Source organism: Phaenicophaeus curvirostris, chromosome 1 (genome assembly GCF_032191515.1).
Source record: "Phaenicophaeus curvirostris isolate KB17595 chromosome 1, BPBGC_Pcur_1.0, whole genome shotgun sequence".
Taxonomy (NCBI): Eukaryota; Metazoa; Chordata; class Aves; order Cuculiformes; family Cuculidae; genus Phaenicophaeus; species Phaenicophaeus curvirostris.
The window spans coordinates 169,092,550-169,106,553 of NC_091392.1; positions in this window are offsets into that span (position 1 = coordinate 169,092,550).

The following is a 14,004-nucleotide window of genomic DNA, read 5'->3' on the forward strand; positions in this document are numbered from 1 at the left end:
TTGTCTGTTTAGAGTAATACCTACGCTGTGTACTGCACGCATGCATGCCTTCAGACCAGGGTGGTGCCTCAGCCTCAGTTCACAAATAATCAATTATTAGTGGTTTAAAAAAATGCATGAAGAATGTATACCACAGACACACGGAAATATGACTTCCTACTTTTCTAACACCATACTAATCAGAATCTTCTCTTCTAGTTTATTCTTCTTTTTGGCCTGTGACAGGGTATTACTTGCCTCTTTGAGAAGAGGTCACTTTGAACAAGTCATCATCCCTTTTACTGAGTTCTTAAATGATTTTCCTTCCTTTTCTTGTCCTTAGATGTTAGCATCCATTGTTCTGCAGATACAGATAATTGAAAGTATATCAGAAATAGTAAATTTTGACTATTTTCTTAACTAAAGCTAACCAGAAGCTGACAGTGTTATTTCATATTTTAATGTTTTAATTCTTAAAAAAAAAAAAGAACAGGAAAGCCTTTTAACTTCGTTGGTGAATATAGATTTCAGTAGGAGTGTTCATATTTCTGTTATCCAGGTCATTAATAAAGATATTGAACAGTGTTGGACCCAGTAATAAGCCCTAGGGTACACCAGTAGTGACTTAAGTCCAACTGGAGTTTGTACCACTGATCAGGTTGATCAAGCCTGATTACACCTTTATAAAACACTGCTGACCATTCTTAATCATCTTCTCATCTTTCACATGTTTGAGTAAATATTTCAGGAGAATTTTCTCCATCACCTTCCCAGAGACTGAGATGAATCTGACCTGTGTGCAGATCCCCTGGTCTTCTAGTTTTCCATTCTTGAAGATAAGAATGATATACATCTCTTCCAGTCTCCGGGAACCTCTCCTAGCCACCATGACTGTTCAAAGATAATTGAAAGTGGTCTTGCAATGACACCAGCTAGATCCCTCAGCACTTGTGGGTGCAACCCATCACTCCACACATACTTACATATATTCACTTTGTTAAAGTGCTCCCTAACACAGTCCTCCTCCAACAACGGTAATTCTTCCTTATTCCAAACTTTTGCTCTGGTGTCAATGAACTGGGGTTCATGAAGGCTGACTTACAAAAGTAAACAAGGCACTGAGTACTTAGGTCTTCTCCATGTAATTTGTCATCTGTTCCCTTGTTACATTTAGCAGCATTTCCATGTTTTCCTTTTGCTGATGATGTATCTGTAGAATTTTTCCTTGTTCGTCTTCTGATCTTTTGCTTGATTCAGTTCCAGGTTGGCTTTGCTTTTTTCACCTCTATACCTGCAAGATTAGACATCAATTGTCTAATTGTCTAAGAGAAGACAATGAGAAGAAAATAAGATGAGGACACAGTTGTCCAGACCCCTATAGCCACATCAGAGTTGCACAGCATCATAGTTTGTGCTGTGGGTGAATCAAAGTTAGGAAACACAATTACCAAAGTTTTGGTAACCTCTTCTGAAGGTCAACAGAAAATAGTATCAGCTAGAGAAAGTGCTGAGCTGAATTAACTAATAACAACAACTATGATCAAAATAGACACACAGAAATGGTTTTATTTTTCCAACATGAATAAAGACTGATGATTTTTTTTAATTTAATCTTACACAGGTGACAAGCAAGATTTAAGAATAATATAAGAATATCAGGTCAATGCTTAATACTGCTAAGCCTACCTACACCCTTTCTCATTTTTTATGCCAAGCTGTTTCAAGTTTTAGACACAACTTCTAGGTAAGAATATCAAACTCATGTAGCTATCTACAACTCAGCATTTCAAAGGTTGTTGGTTACTCATCCAATAAAAGAGCATCCGTACTAGCTTGGGCACAGGGTCAGTTCAACCAGTATCCTGATTCCATCATGGCTAATTGCAGAACATGAGCAGAGGAAAAGGGCAAGCATAAGATGACTTTTGTGAACACATGTTTAGGTGCTAACTAGCTGCCTTCCTATCACATGGAACTTCACCTTTCAGCTCACTTTTGCAAACGGTATTTAGACAATAGGCTCAGCAGCACCTTTGTGTGCCTGACATTAGTTTTTGCAAATCAGGACTTTCAGCATTTTTTTCAGTGCCATTTAAAACCCTTCACAGAACTTTTGCTAATTTTATATGTATACTCATAAATATGTGCCTATTCACAGTACTGTAAATGAAATGAGAAAATAGGAACATTTCTTTAGTCTAGGGTAAATATTTTTAAGTGTTTCAACTTTTGAAAAATGTTGTTAAAAATAGGGTAATATATAGGGCATATTTTCAAAGATGTCTGCTGGCATATACATATCAACCCACATACATTTACCTACACATATATTAGAACATTCTGTTTCCCGCTATTTCCCAGTGAATAAATCATTCAGAAAACTTGACTACAAAATGTATATGTTTATCCATCAAATGTGAAATTAATGTGCTTTCAACATAGCAAAAAAGAAGCTTAAATTTTAATTATATATAGGTATGAATAAATATTTTGTTAAACAAATCACAAAGGGATTTTTGCTAGCTGAAAAATAATTCCCATTTTTGATAAAAGCTATGTTATAGAGAAAAAGTCTTGATAAAAATTAAAATCCCAATAATGCTAAATTACAAAAAATGATTATAGTAGCATTAAAATAACTTAGATAATGAGAATAAATTAGATTTCATCTTTCCTCTGTTGATTTACAGTTATGGGTCAAAAACTAGATTAAGGAAATGTTTTTTGTAATAAAATGCTAGTGCTGAGAAACCTTTCATGTACATTCATATTCAAATGCTTGTTATTTTATTTAAATAAATCTTTACATATATATATTCAGTGGTATTTCTAAGTAATCATCTAACATTCTTATTCCTAAATCAAAATAATGCTAAAATGAGTAGCATTATTATTTATGAAGAATGCAAGATATAACACAGATAAAGTAAGAGATGACATTATTGGAGAGTGAGATAGTTGACTATTAGATTTTATGGCTTGCTCTAGAACGATATATTAGCAATGTTATTATGTAACATTACTACATCACATAATTCAGTAAGTATTTACAGAATGTTTTATTTTGACATAATAACAACAGCAGCCATAACAAAGGCAACAGATATTCCATAATATCCTATTTTATTATTGATTATACCTACATATATACATTGGCATATATATTTTTATATGTATATATGCAGACTCATGCAGTTTAGTTCAGTATAATGGAAGAAACTTGGACCAGATTCAGACTATTAATTCAGATTGTGTTTAGATTCTTTCAATATTCACAACAGTTTTTAACCACATATGTCCTTTTCATACAGATATAAATACTCTTTATTTTGTATCCTTAATTACTATATTTTCCTTCACAATGAAGAATTCTGGAATTTATTATACTCATATAACAGCAGTATGAGGCAATTATCTTGAATAGTTTGTCCAAAATTAAAAATACGTATAACAATGTACATAAGAATACGTATAAAACTTCAAAATATAACACTAGATTAGAAAAGCATAATCCCTACTTTGTGAAATTGATCGGGATTTTGCTATTTTTTTTTTAATGAATGTGTGTGTAAATGTAAATACCAGCATTTAATGATTCAATAAGTATGAGTAATCTTTAGTAATCATAATCTGTACAATATGAATTGATACATAGTATATCAAACATCTCAATATTTATCCTATGTGATCGAATATGCTTATAGTTAAACATTAAGTATATTTATAAATATTCATGAACAAACACACCTACTTACATACGTTGGATGATGAATATTGGTTAACACTTTATTCACTGAAACATAGCAGTCTACAATCTGTGATGAACATGGATACTGTCATTAGGAAAAGAGAATGAGTATCAGTTCTTTGTGATCAGCCATCTTCTGGTGGAAAATATAATTTTTGCTCTATGTAAATAATAAAATTAATGAAGGTTAGTTATAGTAATACAAATTTATTTTCTATACCAGACAGTTTCACATCTCATGAACAGTTCCATACCACATAACTCAGCATTCTTTTCTTATTTTGTTTGATTTTGGATTTGTTTTGGGTTTTTTTCCTCATAAAGATCCCAATAAGGAAAAGGAGTGAATATGATCCTTATCTTACAGTGCATCATTATCAGATGTGAAAGACAGATTTCAGTTCCTGCATCACTAAGTATAATACATTTGTGGTTCACAAACCTGTTTGTACATGTAGCCTTTGGATGTACATAATCATAGTGTAGAAATAACTACTGATCATCCTAATCATCTTCAAATATTATGTTTTTTAAAATTAAATTTTTAAAAGAATTTTATAACCAGTCCTATTTAATCAATTACAAATAACTATATCCTCCTTCTTCTTTCTGAATTGAGAATAAAGGTAGATAGTGCAACCGCAGAAATGTTTTCCTTGTCTGTCTGAAGTTGATGTGCAACAGAAATAATAGTAAAAAGAAAGAAGTTAGACAGATGGCAGTCATCTAGATGCAAAAGGAGTACTTATATTCTGTAAGTACTCAAAAGACCTGTGCAGTAAACACAAATCATGCCATCTTAAAATAACAAACATTAATTCAGCTGATCGGGGGCAGAAAGCACACCAAAGTTTTAATACACCTGTGCCAAACATCAGGATTGGAGAAGCATAGATTTATTGCATAAACAATTCCTTTAACTTCATGACTTTAAAATAATTTTTATATTATCTATTGTGTTTTTTTAAATAAGAATAAAATATACCTTACTAGATTTCTTTCAGAAAAGCTGATCTCTAAGCTACTTGAGATGACAAAGAAGAGTTAAGACTAATAAGGACCACATATAATAAACTGAAAACTTTCTGCATAAAACAATGGTACCAGTGGTGGCATTTGGTCATGATAGAGTAGAGAACTGAGTATTTAGTAGATACCATGGGGTTTTGTCCACTACTGTAAGGGAGAAGGGTGTGTCACCAGAGTATACCAAGACTCAGCAAGTAATAATCCAGTGCTATAATGAACATCATGGTCATATACTATCTGACTTCTCAAGAAACATAGCGTTCCGCATTCCAGTTCTCTGAAGTGTTTGTGGCCATCTGACTAGCACCACACAGCTTTTTGCTCCAGTCATTCTGAGAGGTGATGTCTTTCATAGGTTGCCTAATGAATCCTATTGAGACTAGCACTAAATGAAAACTAATAAAGCATAAAAGAGCTAAATGTTTTCTGTTTCTAGATTGCTGCCCAAGGTTTAGCAGGAAAGAAGACATTTCATTAAAAGTGAAAAAAAAATGGAATAATATGATGCCAGGTACTTTATGCTCTTTATTTCAAAATAGATTTTGAAATCCAAAGAGCACTTTCAAAAGTTATTAAGTTAAGAATAAGTTTTCATTCATTAGTGTTGTGCATTCTGATACATGAGGCATGAAAAACTTGTCTCCTGTAGCAGACTACTTAGCCACAAGTATATTTTAAAGGACCTGGAAAAACCCATAGACTACAAGATAATTATTGACCTTAAAGAGATACACATAATTAAGTCCTTCGCTGCATTTGGAAAGAAAATGTCAAGAATAAGCTCATCTGGAATTTTATTCTTATTTGTGCAACATGTGATTCAAAAGTTAGTTTTCCTTACTGTATCAGTATAAGCATTATCTTTTGAAAAAGGAAACAGAGGGCCAGAATATATGAAAATACAGCTGTTAGTCATAGAGAAGAGTTGGAACATCTATTTTAAATTGGTAATTTGGTGATGTGAACCTGATTTACACGGATTTCTGTTTTCATCAAAACCTTATTTAGGAATAAAATGAGACAAAATGATTTTATGCTATTAACTCTCATTTTCACTGGTTTTATATTGTCTTGTCTGAGGGTGCTGTCAATAACACAATAGAACCAATGTAATAGCTCACCAGAAGGGAAAGCCACTCTTTTTTTGTCCCATACTCTCTTCTACTTTCCTTCTTATTTCTGTTAGCTTTTGTGCTTGGTCAAGTCCACGGTGAGCTGATTCAGCTCATTAATCTGGCAGAAATTTAACCAAAAAAATGTTACTTGAACTTTTTTTTTTTTCCCCAGGTTTAATGAGTTGAAGCAACTATCTGCACAAAGTGCACAGACAGGAGTGGAAGAAGTTAGAGGGTTAGAGGCCTCTGCTGTTGGCTACATATTGTTAAATCAACACAGATACAGAGTCTTAACACACCCTGGGTAACCTTTATTCAACCTCTGTTCTGTAGAGACAACTGGAACATTGCCTTCATGTCAGATAGGTGAATCATCTGAAGTAGAAGGACTTTTCGATGTAATTAAGTTAATCTCATGTTGAAGTGTTTATTCTTTGTTTACGTAAGGAGGAAAATGTTTGTATATTTATTTGTGAAGTCATTATTAATAGAAAGCAAAGTCAAAGAAATTTTCAAAAACAAGGCTTTTATTTTCCTGAAAAAATCCCAGTTGTATTTCTTTTTCAAAATTATTCTTTTACTCTTCACTTGCCAGAGTTCATGTGTGCAGGACTGTGAGGGATTTATAGTAATAAATGTGACAGTTTATCTAACTCCTTTTTTATATCAACAGTGGAGAAAAACGCCTAAGGGGAAAAATGAAAACTGTGAATTAGGCCTTTGTCAACTGGAGTTAGTTATACACTTCATAAGGAAAACAAGATTTGACAGAAGTGTAAAATGATGAAAACGTTGTTTATAGTCTTAGAGCTTATTGACAGCACTTGCAAGATAGATCTAGAATGCAAATCTTTAATTTCTGCTGGTGAATAATAGCTTCTACCAATGATCTTAGTTGAGCTAACTAGATCTCTCCGAGAACAATTACTGAACAGGGAAACAGTGTTTAGCTCTTATTTCCCATCTGTATGTTTTGCCCTAGTAGGGTGAACATGTCACTTTCCATAGAATCATAGAATCATAGAATCACTAGGGTTGGAAGGGACCTCAAAGATCATCTAGTTCCAAACCATCTGCCATGGTCAGGGACATCCCACTAGATCAGGTTACCCAAGGTCCCATCCAACCTGGCCTTAAATACCTCCAGAGATGGGGCATCCAGAACTTCCCTTGGCAACTTGTGCCAGTGTCTTGTCACTCTCATGGTGAAGAAATTCTTCCTAATGTCTAGTGTAAATCTGCCCCTCTCCAGTTTATACCCATTCACTCTTGTCCTATTACCACAGGCTTTTATGAATAGTCCCTCTCCAGCTTTCTTGAAGGCTGATTTCAGGTACTGGAAGGTCGCTATAATATCTCCTCGGAGTCTTCTCTTCTCAAGGCTGAACAAGCCCAACTCTCTCAGACAGTCCTCACAGGGAAGGTGCTCCAGCCCTCAGATCATCTTTGCAGCTCTCCTCTGGACCCATTCCAACAGCTCCACATCTTTCTTACGCTGAGGATTCCAGAACTGGACACAGTACTCCAGATGAAGTCTCACAAGAGAGGAATAGAGGGGCAGAATCACTTCCCTCGATCTGCTGGCCACGCTGCTTTTGATGCAGCCCAGGGTACTGTTGCCTTTCTGGGCTGCGAGCACGCATTACTGTCTCATGTGGAGCTTCTCATTGACTAGCACCCCCAAGTCCTTCTCTGCAGTGCAGCTTTCAATCACGTCATCCCCCATCGTATACTGAAAACGGGGATTGTCCTGACCCAGGTGTAGGACCTTGCACTTGGCCTTGTTGAATCTCATGAGTTTCTCACAGACCCACTCCTCCAGCCTGTCCAAGTCCCTCTGGATTATATTGTATCCATCTGGTGTGGCAACTACACCACTCAGCTTGGTGTCATCTGTGAACTTGCTGAGAGTGCACTCAACCTCACTGTCAGTATTATTAATGAAGATATTAGACAGCACCGGTCCCATTACAGATCCCTGAGGGACACCACTAGTCACGGATCTCCATCTGGATTTTTAGCCATTGACCAATACTTTCTAAATACGACCATCTAACCAGTTTCTTATCCACTGAATATCCACAAATCCATATCTCTCCAATCTAGAGAGAAGGATGTTATGGGGGACAGTGTCAAAGGCTTTACAGAAGTCTAGATAGATTACATCTGTTGGTTTATCCATATCCACTGTTATGGTCACCCCATCATAAAAAGCCACTAAGTTGATTATACAGGATTTGCCCTTGGTGAAGCTTTGCTAGCTCCATGTTCTCCACGTGCTTTAGTATAGCTTCTAGGAGGATCTGTTTCATGATATTCTGAGGCATAGAGGTGAGGTTGACATTTTGGTAGTTTGTAGGATTGTCTTTTCTACGCTTTTTAAAAATGGGCACAACGTTACCCTTCTTCCAGTCACCAGGGACTTGTCCTGATTGCCATGACTTTTCAAATACCATGGAGAGTGGCTTGGCAACCACATCTGCCCATTTCATCAGGACTCTGGGAAGAACCTCATCAGGTCCAATAGACTTATAAATGTTCCGGTTACTCAAATGGTCACAAATCTGATCCTCCTCTATAGTGGGAGCAGATTTATCCCCCTTTTCACCATCTTGCTGTCCCATGACCCTGCAGGGGTGAGGAGATCAGTTATCAGTGAAGACTGAGGCAAAACATTGTTGAGTACCTCAGCCTTGTTGTCTGTTGATAATGTCATCCAACATTAGAGATCCTTTCAGGAGTGTTTGTTTACTTGCTTGTATCTGAGCAAGACTTTCAGCATGACAAGGAAATCTTTGAAGAATTACTGCTCATCCTGGAATGTAAAACTCTCTTAGGCTGTGATTTCAGGGAGTAAGAGAACAGTTCCTTCACTGCAAAAGTTAGAACAAATAACACTGGAATCTATACAGAAAACAGTCCTTAATTGTTCTTGTAAAGAGAAACTGCTAACTATTCACTGATAACCATTATAGGTGCTATGCAAAGGGCATCACAATTGTGCAGATTGGTCATCTGTTTGATCATCATGGTAGGAATGAGTTGATTACATATTTATTTAATTATTAATTCTGTAAATAATTAACATATCAGATGAATTTACTGCTATAAAGGTTTTATTTTTAGTTTTCCTTTTGCCATTTGTTCTGCAAATAAGTCCTGACTTTCAAGGCTATGCTGTAATGGGTTTTTAATGCTGTTTATCATTGTAAGTCAAGCATCCACACTTTCGGATGTCCTGGATTTATATTTATCATTAACCTGTGGAATCCTTTGCAAAGAACCAAGCAATGGAACCTAGTCTAAAAATATGTTAACAGAAAATAAGATTGCACCTGGAATTCAGGAAACACCAGCGCTAAGGCAGTAGATGCAATCCTAGCTCTTTTTCTATACATATGCATTGCAAAACACACTTCAATGTTATTACTTGTCCTGTTGGTTTAATAAGACCATTGTCTCACATGCCATACAGTTTAGGCCTACAGACTGCAAAAAAGCAGGAACTCTTTACATTTTAGGAGTTTATTAGAAGAAGAGAGATATTTCTTCTAACATAAGCAAAATGCTATGGTTCTCTAGAATTTCAATTCCTGGGTTTTGGGTTTTTTTAGACAAACTCATTTTAACTATTCATGTATATATATATAGTGTGGAAATATATGATTTGATGTATGTGTACATATATGTATAAGTGCAGTTACTAAGAAACACCAAAATTGTGCCGTTATTTTCAAAACAAATACTCAGTCTTAGAAAAATAAAAAATAAAAGCAATTTAGTGCAACATTTCTGATAGTTCTGTTGCTGTCTTAGAAAATTCAGAGATTCCACTACAGCAGGCTGAATTGGAGGATTACCTTTGGGTTTGCGATCTACATGAACTAGCTGACAGTTTTCTAACCATGTTCTGAACTGTAGTATTAGTATATACTGGAAATGTGTGTTCTGACAATGTTAAATATTCCTTAAACTAAAGGCTTTCCTGGTTCCACTTTGACATGTACATGCTTTGTGTCATAGAACAAAGAACCACTTTATGAATAACAGGGGTAATGCTGATAGTGTAATAATACTGCCTTACAGTGGCACTGTATTTCTTATATAAGTCAATATAAATAATTACTCTTGCTGAAATAACATTCTAGCATTAGCATAGTCACTGAGAAAATTCTTCTTAATTTCAATAAGGCCATAGTAAGCTTTTTACTAAAAGTCCTGGATAGGCTGACCAAACCCATACCTTTTGTTGTGAAGGTACAAACATCCTTTATCTTTAAGTATGAATTGCTAAAGTATGATCTAGCGTTTTAATTGTTCCACATAAAGCACTTCAAAATATAGTACATATTCAGCAAGGATAAACATTGATCTATAAGAAAAATCTTTTCAAGTTGATAAAGCTAGAGTACTATATTTATTTTTTTTTAAGAAAATGTATGAAGGATGAGGAAACACTAGATCATCTGCTAAAGCTTTCCTAGAGCTGTATTTATCTTTCTTACTTATTTATTTATAAGTCACTTATAGAAAAGGTGTTCTTTTTTTTCAGATTTCCTTACGAATTGATTGAATGCCTTTATGTTCTTGTGCATCCCTCAGGGACCTTACCCTATAATTCTAAGAAATGAGACACTTACTTAGAATCAGAACTTTCTAGTAAATTATGCCTAAATAGTAGTCATACTACAACGTACTTCTATGAAAGGTGGTAAAACATCAATCTCTGTGACAGTGTTAAATATATTGAAGAAGGAAATTTAGAAGGAAAAAATGCAGTTTAAACTAAACTACTCAAACTCAAACACATTTTCAGCTTCACTGCTTTTTGTCTTATTCTTGTGCCCCATCTTTCATTTCCTTTTTTTTATGCAGATTTTCAGGTATTTGGATCAGAGGCCCTGTCTCTGAGTCTGATCTGGCTCCTTCAGAGTTGTCTGTCATTGTAACAGAAAGCTGCTCATTGGAGTCTGAGGCCAGAAGTGGATCTATATCTGTATTTTCATAAAATCCACAGCAGACTATAAAGAATGACAATACAGGCTTTTTAAAAATTAATTGTAATATATTAAGAAAATGAATCATGTTTACAGTACAGTTTCTTTCATGTTTTTCTTTAAACTTTACAGAATATCTATCTAGTCTTTGATAAGTAATGAATACGATGCATTTCAGAATTGTAAAAGCATGAATACGATGCATAGAGCATTTTATTCCTAAGAGAAGAATAAGACAAGCATATTCCTATATTTTTTGAAAAAATGATTTCTGTATTTAATTTATATTTATTAAATTTGTGCTAATATATTTGTGCATTTTAATTTAAATACACTTTCTAGTTAGAAATATGAAGCAGATGCCAAGCCCATTCTGAGTTAAATTGCTATAGAACTGTTACCAATATACTACTTAGAGCAAGTTTTCTGGAGAGCAAAATAGGTGGTAGCAAGGTCTAGTCTCTGGGATAAGAAAGTCAAAAGTACCCATGAAAATTACATGAAAAAGAGAATGTTCATGATAGCTAGTATGATAAAGTTTATAGACATGGATGCACTATGAGTGTTGGCTAGCTTCTGTAAAGAAAGTGAGATTGACAACAGCACAAAAAATGCACAAAAGTAATTTGTGGATTACTTGATCTAATGAGATCAAGCTTTCATAAAAACTTTTAAAGTCCCTCTGACAGGATAGTTACTAAATAGGAACAAGAGCAATAACAGCTGTAGTTTACAGAAGTTAGTCTAATAAATACCAGCACTCATGAAGGGATAACAATGATAGCTCTATGTAGCAAAACTCCTTCAAATAAAAACTTAGTTCAAAAATCACACTTCAATTACGACCTACAAGTTAGGACTATACTGTGTCAAAAATACCCCAACCAATCAACAACAACAACAAAACCAGTTAAAAAAGGAAATTATTTCAGTACCCGACAATAACAGCAGCTATCAATCCTGTCCTCTACTCCTAGCTAAGGTACAAACTTGAAATATGAACCCAAAGATTAATAATTAATAGTGACTTCTCATGTAAAAGTGATTGCTCATTGATGCATTTTAAGGACAATGATGCAGTTCAACAGTGTTGAAATCACTCAGATTACTCAGACTCTTCAAAGTACAGAATCTTTTAAGAAAATGTTCTTGGTGGAGCTGGAAATGTTACAACTACAGTCTGCATTATCACTTTCTTACAGTTCTTATTTTTTAAACTGTCTGTGTATAGGTATATAGCAAAAAAACTCATGTAACAGCAGGAAAAAATGGTAAGTGAAATAGAAAAAAGTATTAACTTATTTATATTTTTCTCAGCTTACTCCAGATGTTATTAAGTATTCTGGGTAGCTGCTCAAAAAAAAAACCAAACTGTAGAATTTCATGTTGTGTTGAAATGTTTTTTTTCCAACACTTTTCTCTTCAAGAATTCTTGATCTATTCACATCAAGAACACTATATGCTTGGGCAAACCTTTTAAGATAAGTTATGAACAATTATCGAACCTTGCTAAATCATTTTGAAGTACTAAATTCCTAAGTTTCTTTCCAAATATATGAGAAAAATACTGAAAGCAAACCTGTATTGCAAGATAATCTCTTGTAATGAATTTATTTTTAAACTAACTAGGGATTATTCTGTAATTTCTAAACTTCAATAAATGTAGATCCATTCTACTTGAAATACTTTATGATTTAAATTTTAAACAAGGACCTTTTTTTTTTATTATGAGCAAAAAAAGTAATCTTTTCCTGTTACGAATCTCCATTGGAGATATTTATAAGTGCATATGCATGTATACATGTATTTAAAAAGAGAAAATGTAATAAGTTTGTTCACAGTACATACAATATACAGAAAACCCTATTTACACCAAATTTCGAGACTACAGAAAATGTGAGTATGGTGTTTGATTATATTATTATAGAGAGAGATGATAGAAAAAAAATATTATTACAATTCTGAGAATTAGTTCATTCCAATGTCTGTAATGGAAAACCATTATGAAAGGAACACAAATCTAGCATGAATTTGGTAAAGAACCAAATTAATAAAAGTTTTTATTTACAGTACATATCCCTCTATAATGATCACAAGCATAGGCAATGTTGTTTATTTGGGTAAGATGGTTACATTCAGTTCAGATAACACTGATTTTTTTTTTCTAAATTAATATGTTACCCTACCTAGAGTCTTGACAACATTTCTTTTATTAGTTAATTTTTATGCAAATACTGATAGGAAACTTTTCCTTTTTATTAATGCAGCTATTGACACTCAATTACAGATGACTGAGCAATAGCATTTCATCATTATCTTTTAAAATGTTATATCTGTGAAGCAGTAATTCATCTAGCTACAGACCATCAGTCTGAGTAAAACAAATTTCTTCAAATAAACAACACAAGCATTCACAGTAATTTCTCCTATGATTCAACTTCATTTTATAAGCCAATTGGACCAGTTTTCCTATGTTTTGCTGTATAGCCAGTGTGAAGTTTCCAGTTAGATACCATGTCTATCTATTTACATGAAAAATCCACTGCTACTTCCTAACTAGCCAGTCTTTCTACTGAGATGGGAAGAAAAACCTCATTGTAATTTTGCAAATTTGCTTAAAATTTCTAATATAGCCTCAAATTTCACAACTTTGAATTATGTGCAGGCCCACAAATAGTACTTCTCACTTATATAAGAATTAAGGATAAAAGGAACTTTAGTAAAGTAAGTACTTAGTGCAGTTGAAAAATCTAGATAGCAATTAACCAGCAATTACTGGATCCAGATAAGGACAACAAACAGAAGTCTCCTACAATACAGGCAATTATTTCTGTCAAAAAGAAAATACTTTATTCACCCTGAAAGCTAACATTGGAGATGAAAGTTTCTCTGTCATATTTTACATAGCACAAACTGTGAATTTTTCTCTTTGTAGTGGCTGAAACTTTGCTGCAGCAGGACAAACTATGAGTCTGTTCACCTTTTTTTGCAGCTGCTCAAAGTATGCAAATACACTCTGTGAAGAAGAATGTAAGTCAATGTTAGATGCACCCTATGGAGCTCTCTCTTCCTGGGTGCAAGGATACTTGGATCTGCAGAGGTTTTTTATCAGACGAGTGTTTCATAATATGGGACC